Source organism: Lynx canadensis, chromosome A2 (genome assembly GCF_007474595.2).
Source record: "Lynx canadensis isolate LIC74 chromosome A2, mLynCan4.pri.v2, whole genome shotgun sequence".
In the NCBI taxonomy this organism is placed as follows: domain Eukaryota; kingdom Metazoa; phylum Chordata; class Mammalia; order Carnivora; family Felidae; genus Lynx; species Lynx canadensis.
The window spans coordinates 64,789,599-64,808,814 of record NC_044304.2 but is presented as its reverse complement, the minus strand read 5'-3'; the positions used below and the strand labels follow the sequence as shown (position 1 = coordinate 64,808,814).

Below are 19,216 nucleotides of genomic sequence, written 5' to 3'. Positions count from 1 at the left end.
TGCAGCCTGTTGGCCACCTTTCATCTGCTGTGGGCAGGTGTGCCCTGTGCACCCCATGTCAGCTGCTCAGCTGTGCCATATTCTGTCTCTCTGCCCAGGGCATTGGAGGCTCCAGGAAAACCTGTGCTGTGCACCAGCAGCTCCCAACCAGGACCCTCACCCTCCATGGGGCAGCCCTTGTCCAGTGGGGGGTGCCGTGCATGCCCCCTCCTGCATTCTGCCCCCCGGAGGCGGGGGAGGGAGCTCTGGCGGGATGGAAGCCTGGTCCCCCACAGCAGTGGCAGGTGCATATCTGCATGGGTTTTCCCTTGTCCCTGCTCCCTTGTCTCTTGGTCCTGCCCCCCACCAGGCTGGAGAACAACCCAGCACTTCAGAGTCAGGAAGAATTGATCGAGAAGCATCTCGCACGCACAAATGGCAAACCTGGGGTTTTTGAGCCCCCAGTGACTGATACACCAGTGTCTGCAGATGCTCCGGGGGAATTCTGCGTTCTCTGGACCCTATGTCATTGAGGTTTTCTGTTTGTTTTGTCTTGTTTTTGGCATAGAGGTTTTTTTTAATTTAATTTTTTAATATTTAGTTACTTATTTAACTGTTCATTATTGAAGGAGAGACAGCGTGTGAGCAGGGGAGGGGCAGAGAGAGAGGGAGACACAGAATGCAAAGCAGGCTCCAGGCTCTGAGCTGTCAGCACAGATCCTGACCTGGGGCTCTCTCACGAACCGTGAGATCATGACCTGAGCCGAAGTCAGCCACTTGACCGACTGAGCCACCTGGGCGCCCGTGGCATTGAGTTTTAATACAATTCCTGCATCCTGCATCTGGGACAGGCTGGGTCCCCAGGCCAAGGGATCCCCTGCCTGGTAACCAAGGTGCCGGGAGACGTATGTAAAGGAAAGTTTTAGGAACTTGCTGGTAGATTCAGAGATTCACTAACAAGAGATACCCTTCAATAAAAACGACACAGTAGAAGACCGATCGTGGAGCCAAAACTGCATCTACCGGCCCCCGGCCATCAGGCTGCTCCCAGCCCCAGCCTCAGTTTCCCCACATGAAGACACCATACCTGTCCCTCCATTTGGTGACTTCAGAGAGCCCCAGCTGTCATGGCTAGGCTGATGCATAAAAGAAGGGGGCAGGCCTCTTTCCCTCCCGTCCCTGACAAGCCTTAGCACAAACACTGCAGAATCAGAGCCTCGAGTTCAGGGAATGAGCAGGAGACTGGACATCAGGCCCGTTCCGGGGAGGCGTGGTGGTGTGCCAGGGCTCTGGAGGCTAGGCCTGCCCGTTAGGGCAAGAGTTGTGGCGGACGGGATTAAGGGGAAAGAAAAGCAGGTTTCTCTGGCTCTCTATTTGGACAAAGTGGAACTGCAAATCCCACGGGACGGGAGAGGAAGAGTGTGGGCTCCAGGCACATTGTCGGTGGCTCCGTGGTTCCTCTGGCCTCCAGACCTCCCAGCTTCTGTCTTTTATGATGAGATCCTACCGTAAGATCTAAGCAAGGAGAAGAGGTGTGGGAAGGTGTGATCTTGCTTATTGAAGAGCAGTATTTATTTGGGGGCAACTGGGTAGCTCAGTCAGCTATGCATCCGACTCTTGGTTTCGACTCAGGTCACGACCTCGTGGTTCATGAGTTCGAACCCTGCATCAGGCTCTGTGCTGGTGGCACGGAGCCTGCTCGGGATGATCTCTCTCTCTCTCTCTCTCTCTCTGCCTCTCCCCCCACTCTCTCTCTCTCCCAAATAAATTAACTTGAAAAAAAAAGAGCAATATTTATTTTCAGAACACCGAGTATTAAGAAAGTTCTAAAAATATATGAGGGAAAATGTACAGCGTGTGGAATTCACAGAAAGTTTTGCCCTCTGCAATGACAAAATATTCATATTTTGGTCACCAATTACTCCAAGGTTGGTCGCGGTTGAGGGCCAAGTGAAATAAAATGTCTAATAAAGTAACAATAAGACATATTTTTGCACATTAGATCAAGAATTGTCATCAACTTTTCCCATTTTGGCTTGAGGCTCTGGGTTTAAGTGATAGAAAGAAATACAGTGTGAACTTAAACTGGAAGGGTCCTAAAGATCAAAGAAATGGCGAATGTAATCCCTTTGCCTGATTCTGAGCTGCTAAACTTAAAGAATATAGACTTGAGGGGGCGCTCGGGCAGCTCAGTCAGTTGAGCATCTGACTTGTGATCTCAGCTCGGGTCATGATCTCACTTTTCGGGGGTTCGAGCCCCGCGTCAGGCTCTGAGTTGATAGTGTGGAACCTGCCTAGGATTCTCTCTCTCTCTCTCTCTCTCTCTGCCCCTCCCCTGCTCATAATCTCTCTCTCAAAATAAGTACACTTTAAAAAATAGAGAGACTTAGGGGAATCATCCCGTTGATATTACACTGACTCAGAAGTCAGACATCCACCTATACCACGTGGTGGTAACGGGTCAAGAATGAGAAAGTAAAACCAGCCTCTGAGGCAACCGACAAAAAGAGAACTCAGAAGCCTTTGAACCAGATTCACGCGTCTACTCACGGGTGAGTCCCTGTGACACTCACGGGCCCTCACCTCGTGCACACTTTTGAAAATGATTAAATGGTTCTTTCTTATCCTAACACCCAGCAGATTAGAAGTTGCAAATTAGAAAGTTGAGGCCGACACTGAAAACACTATGCAACCAGATAAGAGAGCTCGAGAGCCAGGGTCATTTAGGGAACAGAGATAAGGTCCACAGGGGCGCTGACTTTTTCCAACAGTGAAGCACAGGGCTCAGCCCACACGGCCAGACAAATGCAAGTCTTATTTCTGGCCGCAAGAGGACTACCTCTTGGCCATCTGGACCGAATATCTGGAAGTCAACAGGCCGCTGCACTGGCGGCGTGAGAAATGTCTGAGGAAGGAAGGAATAAATAAAGAGTAAATGAATGAACGGAGAGCACAGTCCTTCCTGCACACAGGGTTTACAATTCGCCAGATGTGTGCACACCGATCACCCCTCCAGAACGCCGGAGTTAGTATTTACGATAGCAGACCTGAGCTGAGAAGAGAACGTTGAAATGTTTTCAAGATATTCTTGAAAGAATCTCAGGGGGTCAAGTGGGTTCTAGAAAGATCCCTCATCCCAACGGGTTAAATATACCAAAAATAAAATGGGTAGGTTTGAGTAGTTTAGAAAATGTGGTCACGAAGGAATGTTCCCTCCCCGCCACATGCTAGATGAATAAGTTGGTGGAGGTGCCCTTGAACGTGAACCATGAGCGTGCATGTCAGACTGAGTTCAGATCACTGACCAGCTTGCTGAAGGATTTCACTTACAACGGGGACAGTGAATTTTGCCTCACGTATCCATTTCTGGGCAGAGAAACTGTGGATTTTCATTGCAACTGTGTGCCAAGTGCATAAATCTTAGGTAAGGGTTAAAAGGGTTTGGTGTCGACTGCTTCCAGGGTTTTGCTGCCGGGCAAGTAGATATGGAGGAAATACAGAACATTCTGAGATTAAAAACAGGAAATGGGTGAATTCATTGCCCCTTCTTGGAAATGATGAAATGAAATGTGTTTCAACCTTAAGGTGTAATCATGCAAAACTGCGTTTATCAAGGTTATTAAGACATATGATTTCTCATCAAGATAAATGACTTTTTAAAATTAAAAAACCAAGGGGCGCCTGGGTGGCTCAGTCAGTTAAGCGTCTGGACTCTTGGTTTCGGCTCAGGTCATGATCTCTCGGTTTCGTGAGTTCGAGCCCTGTGTTGGGCTCTGCAATGACAGTGCAGAGCCTGCTTGGGCTTCTCTCTCTGCCCCTCCCAAAATAAATCAACTTAAACAAATAAATAAAATTTAAAAGCCCAACTAATATACAGGTTCAATCCACCCCACTCCCATAACATAAAACTACAAAGAGCTAGATGCTTGAGGATTTTCTAGTACTAGACAATTAGACACGAAAGCAAGAAAGTCTCTAATGAACAATTGTGATGTGGTGAGTATCTCAGTGATCTCACATTGGAACTTATAAAGTTGAGAACTGGCTGTCTTTGTTCAGAGCTGTGCCACGTGAGCTGGATTAAACAATGAGAGGCATTGTGCTACAACCCCAACCCCTTATGCTAGAAAGCACAACTGTTTATTTTTAAAAGCAAGTCTTCAACAACAAGCCAGGGAAGCCCACCATGTCCTCTGCCTGCTGACGCCCAGTGGCACAGGCAGGGCCCACGGCGGCAGTACCGAAAACCCAGCGCGCGGGGATCGTGGCCCCAATCGCTCCGCGTGCCCACGGATGCCTTTTCGCAGACTAACACACACAGCGGTTGTACAAATCACACCAAAGATCTCCGTTTATGAGTAACCCATGCAAATGAGCGGCAACGAAAGAACAGAAAATGATGGGAAATCTGACAGCACACATGTTTTCACACTTCGATGACACATGTCTAACGGTTAAGAACGGAGGCAGTTATCTGCGTGTGATGTAAGGCCATCGTCAGAGTCTACTGGGGTAACATGCTATCGTGACCCAATAGACCTTGCCTCTGGCCTGCCTCCAAGCCCTACCCGGGGGTTCTCTATCCAGCTGCCAAATCAGCCGTGAGCAAACCCTCGAAACCAGGAAGAAGGGCCAGGGCACGTATTGCTGGTGGGTTCACCCAGTTCCCAAATATGGCATCCGTGCCATGCAAATTAACGGGATATGATAGTGGTAAGGAGGTATGGATGTTGCTGTCTTCTTGGGAAGCACAGACCCGCCTTGGTGGCTGCGCCCTGCAACAGAAGGCCTGAACCGCTCCCCATGCATCCCAGGATCTCCCACCATGCTCCTCTGAGTAGGGGGCATCAGCATGTGGCCACATGGTCACTGACGGTGACTCAAATCCTGCCCCCGCCCCGGGACCACCCCCTTACTGCCACTGCTTCTCACACCTCTGCTCAGACACCTCAACAGGCCTGGGGGTCATTTCATTTGTTTCTCACATGGGTTCTTGAACCTAACTTTCGTATTGTCAAACTTGCTGCTTTCTGAACCAATGTGGAAAATAAATAGGATACGTTGTCTTGTTTCCAAAGCCTTGACTCAACCTTTGCCTGGAGGGTGTCCCTATCTGCCCACCTGATTTCCTACAGATTCTGTAACATAACTTAAAATATACGCATTAATGCCCTAAATGTGATTGGGTTTCAGGTAGGGAAAAACACGAAAGGCAGGAGGAGAAATGGTTGAAATTGGCATTCATTTGGGGGGATGCTATTCCCATGACTCCTCCCATTCCCCACACCCATGGCCATGACTGCCTATGGAACACATCCACTGAAGGCCTTCTCCAAGGTCAGCCCTGCTCCCAGAATCTCCCCTGAGCCCACTCAGAAACCCGGTTGCCATGGCACTTCCTTGGCCCTCAGTTGTGTCCCCCCAACCTGTCCCTTTCTCCCATCCATCTCTAAAATTCTACCTGTGCTTGAAGGGATAGAATACACGTCATGTCTTCTAAAATCCTACATAGGTTCCATCGGGGGCGCCTGGGGGACTCAGTCGGTCGAGCGTCCGACTTTGGCTCAGGTCACGATCTCGCAGTTCATGAGTTCGAGCCCCACATTGGGCTCTGTGCTGACCACTCTGAGCCTGGAACCTGCTTCGGATTCTGTGTCTCCCCCTCTCTCTGTTCCTCCCTCACTTGTGCTCTATTTCTGTCTCTCTCTCAAAAATAAATAAACATTAAATACAATTGAAAAAAAAACACTGATTTTGCTCCTTCTCTGTTTGTGGGTTTTGGTACCTCCAACCACTGCAGCATTTTGTGTGTCCTGCTCCCTGAGGAGGTCCCCCCAGTGTGCCTCCCTCACCCTCTTTGTTCCTCACAACGTGCGCAACAAACGTTCCAAGGATGGTCCAGCCTGGCTGGCAGATATCACAATCGAACTTTTCTACCAGTGTCCTAACGCCATTTAGAATACCAGGATGTTTCATTATATCAGTCAGCTAATATCACTCTTTGGATGGTAACAAAGATCATAAACACACAGGCTTCACATAAAAAATGGTAGCAACACAGCGCCAAAAGAACGCAAGACTTAGAATCAGAGAACTTGAGTTTACTCGGGTCGTGTGATTTGTAGATCAGTGAATTGACCTCATTAATTTTATAACCAACCATGAGCTCAAGATGGAGGCCCAATGACCCCAAGTACCCACTGCCATTTTAGGCAGTCTGGGCACGGGGACCTTCTTCACCTACAAAGCAGAGAAAGCGCTGTGAGGACTAAGTTGGATAAGCCACGTCACCACCACCACTGTGCTCTACCTCCCTCCAATCCGTTATGAGTTAAGAGCAAAGGCTGTTAGCATCTTCAGCACATGAGTCTGGTGTGTTGTGTTCAACCACTGGGCACCATCGCTGCGTAAGATAGCAATCCGCTTACTGGAATTCTTTTGTACCGACTGTCTCCGGTTCTGTTTGCATTTATTTACTTTTTCTCATGTTTGCGTTCAGAAGAGCGGCCAGCTTTCCACCACACGCGGCACAGCCGTTGGTTCAATTTGCTCATCCCAGAAACAAAATGGTGGCCAGGCTCGGTTCTCCAGTGGGCGGAGCCTCGGAGTCGGTATGCTGTGACGTCCATGGTTTCGAACCCACCACGTTCTTGCTCTGATCTGGGTAGTGATGAGGAAGCAGCACCTCACAGAGGTGTTTTACTTCAAAGAGTGTGCCAAAAATAACTGTTCCTCAACGCACACATCCCACACTCATTTGTGTGTGCGTGTGAGAATTTTGCTAACAGCCAAGTTAGAGGGCATCTCATGAAATCACTTCTCAGCAATTCTTTCTCTTTTGTGGCTGGGACTCATATGCTCTTTTCCACGGATTCTGAAAAGTCGGCCGTGTTGTTTCCAGGAACACCAAGTGAAGATCTCAAAGAATTCGTTTTCCTGACCAACCAAACATAATCCACTTTTACTACTACGAAAGGTGCGGCCCGCGGATGGGCAATCGGCAGATTTGTCTGAAACGGGAATTCTCGGGGAAGTGTCCCTGGCGTATCACAGGGAAATCTATCACAGGGATGTTCTTTGCTCTTCCTAAATAAAGAACATACTTCGCATTTTGATCATGGTAAAAAACGTCCCTCCTTTTGATCTCCCGTCTGTCTGTGGATTGGAACGTGAGCCTTCCTGACCCAAAATGCTGGCAGCGTGGGAAGGAAAATGCATTCACCACAGCAGCGTGACGTTGTCGGGCACAGACCCCGAGGACTTGTCTGAACCCTCACGGGGAGAGCCATCCAGGTCGCTGTCATTGTAAAGCACACTTTCTATCTGATTTCCCTTTTGCTTCAACTTCCTGAAGTTGGACATTTACACTGAGCTTGGAAATCCTGGATGGAAGGGACAGACCCATTTGTCTGCAGGTAACATGATAACATTTCCATTTACAAAAGTAAAAATTAAACTCCATGAAAAGCCTGACGGACACAGGCGTGTGCAAGACTGGCTTTGCCTGGAATGAACCGATTCCAGACCGTCCCGGTGGAAACAGTGGCATATTTTTCTGCTTTGATGCCTGGTGTGAATTTTGCTCCTTTTAAAGAACTTGCAAAAACGTAGCTGGCAATGGTTGAGCCCCCCTATGTCAATTTCATCCTTTATTTTTTAAAGTTTTATTTATTTTTGAGTGTGGGGGAGGGGCAGAGAGACAGGAGGACAGAGGATCCGAAGCAGGCTGCACGCTGATAGCAGAGAGCCCAATGCGGGGCTCGAACTCACAACTGGGATCATGACCTGAGCCGAAGCTGGACGCTTAACCGACTGCGCCACCCAGGCGCCCCCCGATTTCATTCTAATTAAAAAAAACCCACAGATTATCTAAATGATGAAAAGGAAAAAAATAAAGGGGGGGTGGGCACGTTTTCAGGTGGGCTTCTCCTGAAGTTGCCGTAAAAGGAGCATCTTAAGGGAAGAAGCTGTCTTATTCACGGCTGTACCTACGTCTGGCATTCCAAGAACTTAGCAGGCTGATGGGAAGCACACCCCACTGAACAAGACAGTGATAAATGCCTGATCCTACTCTGAGACCCAAATATCCCGGGCAATGCCTCAGCAGTTATGTCCAAGAAACTCACGCACGCCTTCTGAGTTGACAGTTCACAGGGGTTGTGGCTGCACGAAAACTAACACAGCTGCCTGCATGTAAATGCGTTGCATTTGGAGGAGCCGGCCCCTGTGCAAGGAAGGTTCTGTTCCCACTAGGCTCTCTGCCCTCCAGAACTAGAATATTCAAGTTCACAAACCTGGAAAACGTGTTTAATAGCCACGTTTTTACAGACCATGAGTCCCTCAGGACTACACAGCTTTCTTGCTACCTTCCATCACATCCTAAGGGCGAACGAAGCTTTGGACAAAGGTGAGCTCACCAGAGGCAGTGACCAGGGCCGGCAGAGCCCTCCGGGTGCCGAGTTTGGGGAAGGACCTGGGCACATAGCCAATGTCTGGGGAAGGGCGGGGGGACCCTCAAAGGAAGTGAAGCAAATGTAATATCGTGTTGATTTCATCCCACGTGGAGGGACCCAGGAAACGTTAGCCAGGAGGACGAGGTGTTAAGAGGGCTTAGCGTGGCTGCCTTCAGTGACCAGAAGGGCCCCCACAACTCACTGACCAGAAGGGCCCCCATAACTCACTGCCAGTGTGGCTCTAGATACAAGCAGATTTGATTTCACGACTTTGCTAATCATCAGCGTCAACCTAAGGCTGTCCCGGGAGACATGCAAATGGGCTGGCCCTTTCCCCATCAACAATGCTGAAGGACTTATGTGCTGGGCTCCTGTTAGCTCAGTGGCCTTCCTTCTGGAATGCTTTATGGGAGGGGGTCCCACTGCACAGCAGAAGCCTGGCAGTGATCAAACGCATGGTGTGCGGCTGGCTCAGGGGGTGGCGGTTGGGGGGCGGAGGGAGGCATCAGAAGCTTTCCTAAATTTTCCTTGTTTCCTTCCCGTGCAGGCAGAGGCTCTGAATCACCTTTCCACTCGGGGTACAGTGCCCTAGCAGTCAGTGCACCTGACAAGAGCAGCCAGGAACTTTAATACATCAACCTGAATATTTTAGCAGATGTTCAAAACCGGGCAGAACTGTCTATGAGACAAGAAGATCGTTTATTCCAGATTTTATTTCTATAATTTTTAAAATTCCATTTATTTATTTATTTATTTATTTATTTATTTATTTATTTTGAGAGACAGAGAGAGACAGAGTGGGAGTGGAGGAGGGGCAGAGAAAAGAGGGAGACACAGAATCGGAAGCAGGCTCCAGGCTCCGAACTGTCAGCACGGAGCCCGACGCAGGGCTTGAACCCATGAACCACGAGATCATGACCTGAGCTAAAGTTGGACACTTAACTGACTGAGCCACCCAAGCGCCCCTGACTTAACTTTTGAGATGACACGTCTTATTTTTCCCTCAGCTGTGAAGCAGGGCTCCCTTCCTTCTGCTAACTGTTTTTACTTGATGGTTACAACATTGGCTCTTTCAGCTCCCCCCCGAGATGACTTTCTATTTCTGCGTCCAGGCTCACGAAAAGACAGCCTGAAGAGGGTTTTCGCCATACACCGAACTTGGCGTTTCTGTAAGGTGGGATGTTGGTTATGTTTCTCCTTCCCCCCCCCCCCCCACTGTGTTCTGTGACGGGGAAGAAACCGTAGGGGAAACGCTTACTTGCCTGTGAGGGTCTCGCAGTCTAGCTGAACCCCGTGGGCAGGTGCACAGTAGCCCCTCCCCCCCTCCCAACCCCGGGCAGCTTACACCAGATGCTAAGCCTTGCACCACAGGTGTCTTTACGCTTTCTGTGCCTCTTGTGTCGAAAAAGTGAAAGAATTCTAGGCGTGCTTAGAGGAAGTTAGGTAAACATTCTGGGAGTTCTAAAATACGCTTCCTAGAGGGCAAAGAATGTTGACTGCACGGGTTGGCCGTGTGTAAAGAGAAGGAGCTTCTAAACATGACCCAATGACATCATCAAGATCCACCGGAAGGGACAGAGACATGAACATGGAGGTTGGCAAAGGGCTTGGTCTGTCCGTCCGTCCGTCTGTCCATCCGTCCATCCATCCGTCCATCCATCTATCCATCTATCCATCCATCCGTGAGGAAATGCATATGGTAAACACGCAGCAAATTTTCATCCCTTCCAACCCAGGTAGGTAGGTTAGCAGACTTTAAATTTTTTTTTTTAATGTTTATTTATTTTTGAGAGAGAGAGAGTGCAAGCAGGGGAGGGGCAGAGAGAGAGAGAGACACAGAATCCGAAGCAGGCTCCAGGCTCTGAGCTGTCGGCACAGAGCCCGACGCCCTTAAATAAACATCTTTTTAAATGTTTATTTATTTTTCAGAAGAGAGAGAGAGAGCGTGTGCACGGGTGTGTGATCAGGGGACCGGCAGAGAGAGAGAGGGAAACACAGAATCCCAAGCAGGCTCCAGGCTCTGAGCTGTCAGCACAGAGCCCGACGCGGGGCTCGAACCCACAAACTGTGAGATTATGACCTGAGCCGAAGTCGGAAGCTTAACTGACTGAGCCACCCAGGCGCCCCCAGGTTAACACACTTTTAAAACAGCACTTTCTACATTCTGCATTTAGGAAAACCGCAGGACGCATTCAGTGTGTTTTGCACATGAAGGTAGTGGGTGGTTAGTCTGCCCCGCATCACAGCTGCAGTGAGGCTGAGAGACCAGATTTAACCCAGACCTTCTGCTTCAAAACCTTCTACGATAAGCTAGACTCATCATCCAGAGGAGTTCTTTTAGGGTGAACCTTTATAGCAGCCCTGAAAACAATTCTCACAGCTTTATAATTAAAATTTGGTGGGTTTTTTTTTAAGATTTTTTTTTTTTTTTGAGAGAGAGAAAGCACAAGCAGGGGATGGGCGCAGAGAGAGAGAGAGAGAGAGAGAGAGAGAGAATCGTAAGCCACATTGTCAGGGCAGAGCCCGATGTGGGGCTCGATCTCACGAACCAGGAGGTCATGACCCGAGCCGAAATCAAGAGTCAGACGCCCAACCGACTTGAGCCACCCAGACGCGCCCTAACTGATGGCAGGTAACCCCTGTCTAATTCGCTGAACAAGCAGCAAAAAGCAAGAGTTAGTGACCTGGAGACTCGTGTGGCTCTGACTCTCAGTTACCTACCACACAGGTGCATGGGACCCGAGGGTACCTGGGGTGGCCTTGCCTCTGGCCTCTTGAAATGGTCTACTCCTGGGCAAAAGGTTTCAGCCACTGGTCCCTGGACCCAAGGAACAGAATTCTGATGAAACTGTACCAAGATCAATGTTGAAAGAAAGGAAGGCAGGAAGGTCGGAAAGAGGGAAAGAGGGAAGGAAGGAAGGGAGAAAGGGAAGAAGAGGAAGAGAGAAGAAAAGCAAGAAAGGAGGAGGGAACAAGGAAGGGGGGAAAAATTAAGAAAGAAGGAAAATAAAAAGGAAGGGAAGAAAGGCAGAGAAGAAAGCAAAAAGGATCACCAGACAGGAATAGGACAATCAGAGCCACAAGGCTGAATCTGTGACTCTGTGGGTCCTGGCGTGCTCAGGAAACACAGCAGCCACAGGAGGACACGCTGTCTCCCGAAATGCAGGAAGGACAGCAATTAGTAAGCACGTGGCGTCCTCGTACAGGAAGGCTGGGGTCTGGGCTGCACGCAGCGAGGCAGGGTCGGGCGCCCGAGCACCCCCTGGCCGGGCTCTCGGGACATGGGTGCTGAAGGGGGACATCAGGCTTCCCTACAGGCAGATTGCTGCTGCCCTTCCTACTAAAAGAAATAAAAAAGCCTTCCCTTTACCACCTCTGCTCCCATCACTTCATCAGGCTGCAGCAGTATCTTTTAGGAAGTTATTGAGAAGCTTCATTGTACCCAATTTTTGCAAACAATTTCACAGATGCGATGGTGTCTGTCTTAGTAGCTTTATGCCTGTCCTCAAATGGTGTGCTCGTGGAATGTGCTTCAGGTCTATAAAGCAATTGCCTCATTTCAAAAAGAAAAAAGAAAAAAGAAACCCTCAAAACAAAAAGGACTGTATTTCTGTCTGTACGGAACTCAGTCACTCGGCTTTGGAAAACGAACTGGTTTCTGCACGTTGACAGACTGCCCTGTTCTCGTTATTTTAGAGAACTTCATGAGAGGCCGACCAGTCATCTCTAGTTAGGACAGAGCTGGGGCGCCTGGGTGGCTCAGTCGGTTGAGCGTCCGACTTCGGCTCAGGTGACGATGTCACAGTTCATCGGTTTGAGCCCCCGTGTCGGGCTCTGTGCTGACAGCTCAGAGCCTGGAATCTGCTTTGGATTCTGTGTCTCCCTCTCTTTCTGCCCCTCCCCTGCTTGCTTGCTCTCTCTCTATCTCTCTCTCTCTCTCAAAAATAAATATTAAAAAAAAAAAGACAGAGCTACATAAAATAAACCAGACTGACATAAAAATTGGACTGGACCTAGATTTTCTCTAAATCAAATGGGGCCCAACACGGAAGAGCCAAAACAAGCAAATTTTCACCTTAATCGGGGAGGACAATTGAGAAAACGTTTTGAAGAGAAAACTGACTTAAACGCTACTTTGGAGCAGTGATAAATGACCAGCTGTTGGCTAAATTTCAGTAAGGATCAATCTGAAAAGGTTTTCTATGACAGGTAGCACAGCCCTTTCCAGAACTCTGGACATCCAGCAGGTGGCCCCTGGCCAAGGTGGCTTCTGAGTGTTCAAAATGTGGCCACTGTGAATTGAGATGTGTCATATGTGTAACATATACTGCGGTTCAAAGACTACGACCAAAGAACAGTCTAGTACTCACTAACGATGGCTTATGTCGAGTGCGTGTTCGAATAAGAATACTTGGGGTGTGCCCCGTCCAGTCAGGTAAATTAAAATGGATCTCGCCTGCGCCATTTTCTTTTTGAATGAGTCTACTGGGAAATTGAGAATTATGGCTGTGGGTCTCACGCTGTTTTCATCGGACAGTGCTGCCCTAGGACATCTGATTCCTACATTTCACGAATACATTCCAGGGATGCGGGTTCTTGCTCATCTGTGATACCCCTGTTCCCAGACAAGGACTGAGAGCTGGCACGTGTCAGAAGGCCCAGAGCCTGGCTGTCTGCCCAGGATCCAACTGGAAAGAGCCACACGGGACATCTAGAGAGTGTGCCTGTGTGTGCTGTGTGTGCCTCCAGGGAAGCCTGATCTTAAGGATGAGTTTTTAGGAGACACCCCGTCAGTAATAAAAAAAAAATAAATAAAAACAGCCAGTGAAGGGTCCTGGTTGGCTCAGTCAGAAGAGCACGCAGCTCTTGATCTCAGGGTCGTGAGTTCGAGCCTCACGCAAGGCATGGAGCCTACTTAAAAAAAAACTGTAGAAACACCTACTGAAACAGGAAGACAAACACAGAACTTTTAATGCTGGCAGCTCCAAAGTTCAGCATGGGGACTGTTTTATTAGCGACAATGGCACTGCTTTGCAGTTGTGAGTCTAGGTAGTGTTTACAGTGACAAAATAACTCAGTTATCTTCTCGGGGTTAAAACCACTTCACTCAAAACCACAGCCTTCTCCACCGAGAGTGAATTTCACCGAAGACAGATTCCCCTGTGACTCCAGGACGAAATAAGGGGTGGCCACACCAGAGGGTCGTTAATGGTCATTATGGAACACGATGGCGCGAACCCGGGCCATCTGAGCGCTCTGGGGGCCCTGGCGGGGTTCTAGATCGCCCGCTGCACAGCGTGGCGATTGTGAAAGCAGGATGATTCTGCCGGGCTCCAAGAAGAGACAAAAAAAGAATCGTCGAGCCGCCTGCCGGGCCGTCATAAAAAAGTTCTTTTCCCATTTCTGCACGATTTCGTTCTGAAAAAGAGAATGGCCACCTTTGCCACGCGCTCTGCAGCAGGGAGCTGGCTGGAGGCCTTCCATCGATCGCACCCGCCCGGTGGGGAAAGACACCGGATGTTCAGGGCTTCACCGGAATCCTGCCCGGGTGATTTCAGTGGAAATCGACAGCCTGCAGCCACATCCCCTGTGGGGGAAATGCTCTCCTGGCAGGCAGTCTTGCAGAGACACACCCAAGGCCCGCTGCTCAAAGGTCCCTGCAGCTCGCTCCCTCCCCTAAGTAGGGCACAGAGGGCTCTTTGGCTAATGGGACTGCAGCACCCAGCAGGTGCTTTGAGGCAGGAACTTGCAAAGAGCGTCCGCGGGGCTTGGGACAGTCGGGTTTGCCTCCGGTAATGTCCCCAGCTGCTTGCATATGGCCGAGCCCTTGCTGAGAAAGTGTCCCTACTGAAGCCACTGCACGCCCAAGGACAATGGAAGGGGTCAACCCCCAGATGTCTGTACAGACACCTTAGGGTTGTATGTAATCCAAGAGAGTCAGTCACCGAAACTTTCTTTTCAGAAGCCCAATCCCGAGTTTTGAAGGATTTGGTGAGGCTAGACGCTTTCCTGGAAAAAAGCCACTGTGATGCAGTCACCTATTCCTGTAATGTGGACAAGCCTTGCTTTGCATTTGAAAGCCCTTCAAGCCAAAATAACAACAAGAGGAATAAAAATATCTCATCGGTTAGGCACAGAAATGCTTTTTTAAAAAATATTTATTCATTTTTTTGACAGAGAGAGAGAGAGCGAGCAGAGGAGGGGCGGAGAGAGAGGGGGACACACAGAATCCGAAACAGGCTCCAGGCTCTGAGCTGTCCACAGAGCCCGATGCGGGGCTTGAACCCATGAACCGCGAGATCATGACCTGAGCTGAAGTCAGACACTTAACCAACTGAATGCCCCACGGAAATGCTTTTCTAATCACACTCCCAGCAACAAAACCAGCATGCGAGGGGGGCATTCTGTGTATTAATACAGAGAGGCCAGCTCTGTGTGACGTTTCCAGGCTGCGACCTCAACGGCAGAGTCACCCGGAACCAACCCTTTAGTTGGACGCACTCGTGTTTTCCCCTCATCCCTCTTCCATAACCCGCTCCACAAACACCGGCTCCTGTCCCCACAGCACTCCACCAAAGCATCTCCTGCTTTCGAATGTCACTGCAGCTGGATGACATTAAAATAGAACTTAAGCCAGTGGCGCGCAGGTAAACCAGCTCTCAAAAAAGAAAAGGAAAAAAAAAAAGCCCTAATTCGTAGCACTTGCCGATTTCTGTGGTGGAAATCCTTCCAACCGCAGCGGGCTTCAAGCTACCAACAGTTGAACCCGAGCCTGGAAGCTTCTCTGAGCCTCTAACAGTTGGTATATTCCTGCTGGCCCCGGCACACCACGAACTTGAACATACTTTCTAAGTTCCCTACTCATCTGTCAACCGCTCCCTGCCCCGCCACCCCCAAATCCTAACAGGCTGAGGGTTTGAGCAGATCTGTGGTAATGCGTGCCCTGTAGTTTCTGCTTAGACTTGGAAGAACGCAGGGCTTATCTGGCAGGTACAGTAGCCTGGCCCCAACCACTGTTGAGCTGTGGAACCAGTAAGACGGCTTCCTGGGGCCGCCAGCCTCACTGAGCCTTTTCATCTAATTGAAATGGTTCTGTGGAAACTTTGCAAGGCAATGGTTAGGGCTCTGCTCTACTTAAACCTTTCTACTTTTTGCATAAAGGGAGGGGAAGCTTGTTTTTTTTTTTTGTTTTTTTTTTTTTTTGAGTTATATTTACACTTCCCAAATCAGAAAATGTCCTAACCAGATAGGAGGACAGGTGGCGAGTGGTAACCACAACTCAAAACCTTTTTTTTTTTTTTTTTCCATTTCTTTCTGAAACCCCATATAGGAGGAAAGTTAACGAAATGTCGGTTGGTTGTTTTATGCCCAGAGCTCGGTATTCTTTCAACACAGATGGAACAGAGCAGAAAATGAAATTGGGACCGGACCACCTAGGACATAAAATGCTGTTGATCTATCTACCCTGGTGCACACGAATCCATTGCCTTGGGTAAATCGATTGGGTACGATGTGATCCTGAATTTGTCAGAATAAAATGAAGATAAACACTGATTTCTATTTGTGAAAGGAAACTTTTTTGTTGTTTGTTAAAAATTTTTCTTTAATGTTTATTATTGAGAGAGAGAGAGAGAGAGAGAGAGAGTGCAGGGGAGGAGCACAGAGAGAGAGGGAGACACAGAATCTGAAGCAGGCTCCAGGCTCTGAGCTGTCAGCACAGAGCCAGACGCAGGGCTCGAACTCACAGACCACGAGATCATGACCTGAGCCCAGATGAGATGCTTAACCAACTGAGCCACCCAGGCGCCCCCGCAACTTTTCAAAGTGAACATGCACTTTTGGAGACATGAAGCATGGTTGGAAACGCCAGGGGCAGAGTTCTTCAACCATCTGTGGCCCAGTTTTTCTACAGGAATTCCTTTTGCAAAAGAAATCCATAGTCAGGTTCCAGAACCTACTGACTACATTAATCAGCCCAAAGTTGCCCCAGTGAATGTGCTCAATTGTGTGGGGTTGACGTGTTCAGGCTCGAGGGCAGGGCTTGAATCCAGGGGCTCGCCTGGGAAATGTGTGGAGACATTTATCGTCAGGTGTGACACCAGTGGCTCACATCCCCCAGCGGGAGGGACAGTCTCAGCCAAGGAAGGCGTCTCTGCCCCGAATACCAACTGTTGCCACTGAGAAACAGTGACCTAAAATAATCCACAGGGTGGACCCTGAATTCAGACAAAGCCTTTAACTCCTTCCCCTTCACTTCCTCTCTCTGGGGTCCTACCTGAGAGAGCAACTGCCTGTTCCCTGCACTCATTTGGTACACGCCCCGCAGGCTTACTCGGTGCATGGGAGGTCCAGGTGTTGGGGGTACAGACTGAGCAAATCCCAGAGGAGTGCTTTCTTTCTGAGTGGTGGCAGGCAGTGCTGGGAACAACAGCAGGGTAGGGAGGTACGGACTGGCGATGCCATCCAGGGTGGGCTCAAGGAAGGCTCTCTTTTCCGGCGCTTCTGGATGGAGACTGAGGGCAGAGAGGGAGAAGGCCACGGGGAGCATGCTGCAGGCCTGGATGTGGCCAAGGCAGAGCCCAGGATGGCTCAGCCTACCTCCCCTGGGCCTCCCCTTAGGCTATTCTAGCTTAATCCTTCCTCTCCACCTGCTCCTTCCTATTGGCCTTCAAATATACATTCATATTCTCCTCCTACAGATCAACCCGCAGGCAGGGCAGACTTCCTACCCTCTGCTCACCAGTGCTCCCCGACGCTTGGGCTCAGGCCTCCGTCCTGCTGAGCTATTTTTAGGGATCCACCACTGATCTCCCAAAGGTCCCGTTCTCCAGCACCGCTCACCCTTCTCACCCTCGATATCACTTCTTCTCGTAGTGGCTTCTACACCATATTTCTCTCTAGAAATTTCACCTGAATCCAACAGCTCATTCTCTGCCTCCTTCCTTGCCTTCTCTCCTAGACAATAACATGCCTCCTTTACACCCATCCTGCCTTCCAGAAGGTTCCTTGGCTACCAACTGCCATCACATGTCTAGTTGACCCAACCCCCCATGTATTCCCATTCCGCTCAGTGGAATGACCGCCTTCCAGTCATCAAGTTGGAGGCTGCAGTCACCTCCTGCATGTTCCACATTGAGTGATGCACAAATATGGCGGCCACCGCCCTGCCTCCTTCTGCTGCAGTCTTCACGCTCCGGCACAAATTGCGTCTCCCTGTCAACTGCCCCCAGGGCTCTCTCCACCATACAGATCCAGCACGATCATCCCCCAGACTGTCACTCTGGGAGGGGTCCCATCCGAGCATCACGCCTCACTCCCAGGAGGAAGCCTCTTCAGCCGCGCTCTTGCCTTCTACCCAGCCACCACTGTTCTTCAAGTCCAACGTGGCTCAGCTCTCCTACCTGCTCCAGCTTCTACTTGGGGAGTCCTCCCCAACCCTCCTCTCCCCTCCGCCCAGCTCATCGAGGAGCAAGTCTTCCTTCCCTACATTTTTGTGCATCACTGTGGTGCATTTGGCCACGACCCCCGGTGCATTTGGCATCATGGCATCAGCTCGGCACAACGAAGGGCTCTGTCGGCATGAATGTTATTGAATGGGAGGTCCTAAGATCCGAGAAGCCGAGGTCTGAGCAAACAACTAAGCCAGCATCAATGGTATCTGCACAAATCCCAAAGTCAACCCAGCAGGGGAAGCCTCCTGTGGCGGCCGTGCTTTGGATCGTACCTTGAGAACCTCCGGGACGTTGTGGGCATTTATTCGTGCGCACATGCAGTCCATACGGGCCCTCACCGGACAGTTCATAAGGGACAGGACAGCACAGAGCAGCACAGCAGCCCAACATCCCCACACACACGCTCCTGACCGGTGCCCCTCCACGGAGGCAGCGTAACGCTCCCACATTGTCCAGTCCGGGCTGGACTCTTCCTTGTCCCCTGCTCTCAGCCTGGGAATCTAAGGGCCTTGCTAGACTGACCATGTCCTGCTCTCTCTGCCTCATTTCTTAAGGACGCTGGGCTTTTGGGGGAGGTCACTCGTATTAGGGTCTCCCTGCAAAGCCGCCGGCCGCGAGGTGTCACCGGCACACGCCTATCCATCCAGGTGCCGCGGAACATCTCATGGCGAGCCCGGTGGATGGAAAGATAGCGATTACCCGGCAGTGGCCTCTGTGGATGACCGTCCACCTGTGAGCCGCCTGGCCCGTGGTTTCCACACGACAGCGGTGGGCAGGGTGAGTCCTGTCAGCTCCCGGGGACGGGAACGGTGTGAATCCACCTGCCAGGGCCAGCAAGGAAGGACACAGCAGAGCCAGGGATGGCGTCCCAGCCCAGAGATGTTCCTCCAGGGGAACTGTGAGTTCTTGTCAAACACCACACAGGAGACACACACACACCTCAGTTTCATTTTTTTCCAAGGAATGTTCTTCAACGTGTGTGTTCCGGTCCCGCCCGTCCCCAGGAAACACAGTAAAAGATGATGCTGGCATCACACACAGTCACTCGCCCTCCTCCGGGGCGCCACAAGCCATGCATCCTGCGGAGACCCCCACGGAGCCTCAGCGCTCTTCACTGGCCAACGACACAGGGGTGACAAAAACACATTCCAACAGGAACCAATGAACGTGTTCTATACCAGCCGCTCTTCTGAAACCCTGAAAGTCTTGGGCGGGGGAGGCAAACCCACTTTCGTGAGGCCACCTCTCATGTTTGGGGAGTTTCAGGAAAATGGGAGTCTTTCCGACTGCAATCATCGGGGCTTGGAAACGTCCTGGGGACAACACGTCCCT

The 19,216-nt window shown here is 50.2% G+C and overlaps 1 protein-coding gene and 1 long non-coding RNA gene across 16 annotated transcripts in view; one reads left to right on the top strand and one right to left on the bottom strand.

The window, feature by feature from the left end:
• The window catches only part of IKZF1 (IKAROS family zinc finger 1), a 101,494-nt gene that overhangs the window by 52,793 nt on the left and 29,485 nt on the right, over window positions 1-19,216 (bottom strand). The gene's annotated exons all lie outside the window — the stretch shown is intronic.
• On the top strand, window positions 9,455-13,291 carry LOC115508698. Its single transcript, XR_003967083.1, has 3 exons — window positions 9,455-9,733; window positions 10,230-10,232; window positions 13,280-13,291. It is a non-coding gene; the product is annotated as an uncharacterized LOC115508698 (long non-coding RNA).